The following is a 6,387-nucleotide window of genomic DNA, read 5'->3' as shown; positions in this document are numbered from 1 at the left end:
ATGCTATTTTTTAGGTACAGATTACATATTGGTAGTTCTAGTAAATATTAAAGAGTAAATGTTAAAGAATATTTATCCCATAAATTATATAATATAATTGTAATTATACTAATACAAATATTTTTTAATTTTAGTATATATATTATTATATAATTAATTTAGTATATATAATAATTACATATGTGCTATTATTTAGATAAACAGTACACGTTGGTCTGGTATATATTAAAGAGTAAATGCAAAATAATATTTATCTCGTGAATTCGTATATTAAAAATTTTCGTTGACAATTCGTTTTCGGGCAACGTCTAGGTACTTTCTTTCTCTTAAGTGCAATAAGTACGGGGTTACATATTATTCATAAAATTACACTATTCGATTAGCCTGGTACACGAAGTAAGCGAATTTATGTAATACTCTTAATGGTAAATCACGTGCACAATTTTTGCAAAATTATGCTTTATCACTTTAGTAGTAGATAATAGATAAAATGACTGTAAAACGGTATCATTTCACGCTCGCACGATGCATAAAATCAGATCAAGGTTTGATATCCCTCTATGTAAATTATAACGAACTAGTAAGAATCAAATATTCCAATGCGTCATTATATATCGTGCATTTGGTATACGCGAATTTAACTTTCGTTCGCTATTTTCTGCCATTCCCATCTCGTATGCTATTTCCTATTCCCGTCATTATTTTTGCGCTAAGATCGATATGCGTCGACAGGAGTATAAAAATTAGTTATTAAATGGAGTCGACGAGTGTCTAAAAATATAAGGCTCCACCAAAAAAAATTGGGTTACAATTATTGGACTCGGACGAAATTAGTCGTCGATCAATCAGAGAATACTTCTACAAAATCTCTACACAGGTTAACTGTATTGACGAGAAGAAAAAGGGTGAGATTTAAATACCCCGAGGTGCAAGAGAGACGGATATTTCACTAATTATATTTTAAGTAAACTGAATTATTAAAAATTTATATTTTTAATATAGGAGAATTTTATTTTTTAATTTTAATTTTAATTTTACTGGAATATTACAATTTTCAATGTAATTTTAATATTTATATACTTCGGTATTTCGATATAGTATAAATATTTAAACATTTTAATGTAGTTTCGATATTTAAATATATAAATATTTCAATGCTTCAGAATTTTGGTATAATTCTAATTTTTAAATATTTCAATATTTCGATATTGTTTTGATATTTAAAATGTGTTATATGTAAAATATCGTCTGTTTTATAACAATGACCTGAAATCACAGTTTCTGCGATGTTTTAATTATATTATAATTTACATATAAAAAAAGCAAAATATTATTTAATACAATTTTTCTGCAGTTCTGCAGACTGCAAAATTCAATCACTTTAATTAAACAATTTTTCTCATTGTTTAATTCGAATCTCAATTATATCAATTGAACTGTAATTAATTCCGACATACGTAAATACATTTATCGTATTACGGATATATTCATTTAATTTACTCAAATATATTCAAACTCTTCGTTCCTAGCTACGCGATATTATCAAACAAAACGTCGCAATATATTTACATCCTATACAAATAACGACCTTGCTGAGACTTCTATATTCGGAATATATCGCGTATTTATTTGATCAATTGTAATACCCATTTAAAATAAATCCCCAGTAAAGGAAGAAACTGTGAAAAATCTAGCAGAAGATTAAATTAGTACTCTACAGAGTTGTCCTCGCGTTTCAACTTGACCGTGTACTTTCTCTTATATTTTAAAAATCCGATTGCTACGGAACGCTCTCCAGTGAGCACTTCCGATTTTCTCCCGAGCAAATTCTCTGGAAACGCGCGTTATCCCAAAAACCGAAAGTCAAACCCATGATCCCAATTTACTTGCCAATTAATCGATCAAAGACGCGCAACTTTCACGCAAACAGCAACAGACACACGAGGAAAAAAGGATTACCTGATCCGCTAATTATTCAGGCCCGCTGATGAACGTCGAGTGTCAATCCGATGCACACACGCGCAGCGTGCAGAGCGAAAAAAGGAAAAAGTGTGGAGAGAAAAACAAAAGGAAAGAAACGCAAAGGATGCGAAGCACGTGGCGACTGGGAGGTCGCGCAGAGAAATCTGATTCTTGGCTCGTTCAGACGGATCCTCTCAATGACATAGTACACTGGTAACAGTAGCAAGGCCGAGGCCGTCTGCCGCGGTTGAACACATCGGATTCTGGATCCAGCACGTCTGCACGAATAGTCATAGAAGAGAAAATAATTCCGCGGGCACGGGGTACACACGGGACCGAAACGGCGGAACAGGAACAGTTTGTTTCACCTGCGAGAGTAACCCGAGGTGCGTGGTACTGTGAGAACTTACAAAGAGAAGCGCGAAGTGTGCCGCGCGCTCGCTACCACCACCACCACTACTAATGAAAGCCACTTCCTTCGTCGCTAGCATCTGACGTTCTAGAACAGCCACCACTACAGCCTCGTCGTTTAGTAAATACGCGGTTAACACCATTGCGCCCTACTACTACCACTTTCGGAAAAACAATGAGTAACACACGAACGGTGTCATTCTGGCCCCTTCTCTTCTTTTCTCTTCCTCTCCGTTGCCCCTCCGCCCCCTCGACCCACGCCGGCACCTGGCCTCGCCCCCGGCCCCCGCTTCTACCTGGCTCCGAAAATTTTCCGGAAAACCGATCGCTGGGTATGTGGAATAATTCCGCTCTATTCGGTTGCTCATCGCGTGTCATATCCGTGCGCTCTGACGTCTAACGAAAGCTCCACCGGTCACGCTTTTTAACGGTTCGAGTCACCTACATTCCCAGCAGCGCCACACGCGCTTTCTTCTACTTCCTGCGTCGCGCCGCGCGCGTACCTGTGCGTCCGTTTCGAACAGCTCCGGATAGCTTCGATGGATTGTGGTGGGATTGAACGATTCGGTTTTTCAGCATGTTTGTTTTCATACTGCCAATTCACTTGGTCCCCAATTTTGTGACAGGAAGACTTTCGTTTAAATGCTGCGTTCATTTCTGTGCAGAGAAGTCATTGTCTTGTTAATTCTATTCCTTGGTCTTTAATCTATGATTTTTATTTATTTCGGTGGCTTTGGTTAGGTTATGGCTTGGAAGAGAGGTGATACGATTACATCTTGTTTTTGTTTATTTCTGAGTAGAGAAATGATTATCTCCCTGTTATTATTTTTCTTCTTTGGTCTTTAATTTTGGATTTTTGTTTATTTCGTTGAGTTTGGTTAGGTTATGGCTTGGGAGAGAGGTGATATGGTTCATTTCTGAGCAGAGAAATCATTGTCTTGATGTCGTTAATTTTATTCCTCGGTCTCTAATATCAGATATTTATTTATTTCGTTGGGTTTGGTTAGGTTATGACTTGGAAGGGAGGTGATATGGTTCGATCTTGTTTTATTTCTGAGAGAAATGATTGTCTTCCTGTTATTAATTTTCTTCCTCGGCCTCTAATCTCTGTTTTTTTATTCATTTTATTGATTTTGGTTAAGTTTTCATGAGTTTAGAAGAGAGATTAATTTCTGGGGAGTGAAATGATTGTCTTCCTGTTATTAATTTTCTTCTTCAGTCTCTAATCCCTGTTTTTATACTTTCTTGTTTCTGACTGGATTGTTACAGAATGGAAGAGAGGTTATATAGCGCAGTTTCTTTGTTTTTTTATTTCTTTGTGGAAAAGTGATAATTTTGTTACTGTTAATTGTATTTCTCTGATTTTTGATTGCTTCTATTCGTTTTATTTAAATCCTTATGAGTTGGAAAAGAGGTTAGGTTTTTCTATCTTGTTTTCGGTTAGGCTGTCATGGATTAGAGGAGATGTTATGTAATTTGGTATTATATTTTTATTTCCTCTTAGCAAAATTAATATCTTATTATCGTTAATTTTGTCGTACCGTACCTTTCTATTTTCTTGTCTTTGTTACGGATTGGAAAAGAGGTTATATAGTTTAATTTTGCTCCTGTATTCTTTCGCGCAAAAATTGCTATCTCGTTGTAGTATCAATATCCTTTTCCCTTTTCTTAACTCCCTCTTTTTTATCTTTTTACTTATTTTCTTATCTTCCTGTAGGTTATTATGGGTTGGAAAAAAGGTTATGTAGTTCAGTTTTATTTTTGCTCATGCACAACGTATCTTTGAGGCGTTGCTAGTTCATTTCTGTAAATGGAGGCACTTCTTCCGTCGAAATCCGATTTCACATCTTAGATTCTTGAATTCAAAATTTTTTACGCGCGTGTGGCCGTATATGCAAGAGGAAATCCGGCGTAAAATGAGAAACCTACTTTACGAAATATGAAAACAGAACGCGACTTACGAGAAATGGTCGTGCAAGTTTGCCTTAAATAACGTACGAATACGAGAGAGAAAGTAAGTGGAACGAAACAATCGATATTCCGTTCGAATTTTCGCACAAACGAAAGCATTTTTGACACGTATTGTAAATATAGAAAGTTCAGTGAAATCGAAGTGTTAATAAAGATGAGTTTATCCGAGTCAATGATTGAGTATCATGCAAACACTTTTGGTTTTATTGCTTCGTGTTAATTCTACCGCGAATTATTGCTTAATAATCTTATTATTCGAGTCAAATTTTGCGTCACAAAATTTATTATAAATTTATAACCTAAATTTACGTTATAAATTTGACTGATTTATTGACTGCTTATTTATTAGACTGCTTTCTAACATATTTCAACGTTTAATTTATGATATGCTATAAAATATATTTTTAAAATATTTAAAATACGTAAAGTATACAGTATCTGTATATATTTCATATAATTAAATAACTGAATTATATTAAAATTATTTTAATTTTGTTTATTTAAACGTATTATATAATATATTATTATTTACTTAGACACATTAAAATATAATTCAAATATCTTTTAGTTTCAATAAAATTTTGAACTATCAGTAGTATATTAGTATATCCACCATAACATTTAAATAAACATTAACATTTCACTGACATTATATTTGTAATCTGTAAAGAAAAAGAAGTTCGTACATATAGATACGTCATATAGATGTCAGAAACTATAGATTGAGAAAATTTGATCTTATTAAAGAATGATAAAAATAATTTCATCTCTCATAATTATAAAAATAAAAATAAAATTAATTTTCTATGTTTAATTAAAACAGTCTGCGTATTCCCAATATTATCAATAACGTTTATATCAAAATTCCAATATAATGTACTCTACAATGCATAAAAATAAATTTCCAATTTTCAAAAGAAACAATCTTTATCATCAAGTATCTCCACTTATATATATTTTTTCATAACATACATGATATTCGATTTTACCTTTGATCATTCGTATTCAATTTTACTTGCACGTAAATTCGTGAAAAGTGAAATGTGACAAGTGGAATGATCATCAAATTAACATCTTTACGTGAACACAACCAGTGAAAGTTATCCAAAATGTCCAAAATCCGTAGTCCCATTTCTTTTCCTTCCCACTCTAATCAACAACTCTTGAAATATTTAATTACATGCCTAAATAAAAATCAAATATACCTATATAAAATACAGTATGCAATTCAGCTATACAAAATGCTGCTACATAACCCTATAAGTATCGTATTCGTCACTCAACAGCAGTGAGCCAACATTGACAATGACCACGTACGGATAAAGTGAACATACTATACAGCATACGCACAGTATACAAAGTTTTCATTGAATCGTGTCATTAACAGCGAGTGTTAATCTAAAAATTGGCGGGCCAGTAGGAAGAGCAGCGTTACTTTCGAAGCAGCCCTTGTACACGTTTCAAGAGCTATCGAGACCAGTGTCCTACTAGCAGTGCTTACGGAGTAACAGATCATACTCTTGGATGGATCGTTGAACCCTGAAGTATGGAACACGTTTGAAAAAAATTCCAGTCAGAAGTGTGTCACAGCGGTGTATGATACTAGGCTTTGGGCGCCGAGGTGGGGGAAAATGGGGGTGACGGCAGGGGGCAGGAGTGGGGAGGCTGGAGAACTTCTCACGGTCGATGATCTACCTTGAGATGACCACGGGACCTCATTCTTAAAGGTCAGTGGATATTTTCAGCTTCTGATTTTAATATACTTAAAGTCCCGCATATTTTACTTAATCAACTACGATTTCAGAGCGTAACCAGTGTTCGGTTATTAAAGATCTGGTTTCCTAGGGGAAAACTTGGGGGAAATGGGTGCATAGAAATGGTCGGAATTGGAGGAACGCCTGTAAAGTTATGCTCGTGAGCGATTATTGAACGGAGTTGAATAAGAAGTTTTATTTTTGGGGTAGGAATAGGAATCGTAATGGCAGTTGTTTATAGTGATTGTTATAGTGATGCTTCTATCGAGGCTGTGAAGATTCATTATGA

At 34.6% G+C, this 6,387-nt stretch overlaps 1 protein-coding gene across 1 annotated transcript in view; it reads right to left on the bottom strand.

Moving 5' to 3' along the window:
• Positions 1-2,339, bottom strand: part of LOC108554516 (carboxypeptidase M) — a 14,525-nt gene extending 12,186 nt beyond the window's left edge. The window contains exon 1 of the mRNA XM_017909824.1: positions 1,960-2,339. The gene's annotated coding sequence lies outside the window, so the exon portion shown is untranslated. The remainder of the gene's footprint in view (positions 1-1,959) is intronic.
• Between the last annotated feature and the right edge of the window lie 4,048 nt (positions 2,340-6,387).

Source organism: Eufriesea mexicana, unplaced genomic scaffold (genome assembly GCF_001483705.2).
Source record: "Eufriesea mexicana isolate 0111107269 unplaced genomic scaffold, ASM148370v2 scaffold25266, whole genome shotgun sequence".
Taxonomy (NCBI): Eukaryota; Metazoa; Arthropoda; class Insecta; order Hymenoptera; family Apidae; genus Eufriesea; species Eufriesea mexicana.
Note: the sequence above shows the minus strand (reverse complement) of the source record. Positions and strands in the feature narration are given on the sequence as shown.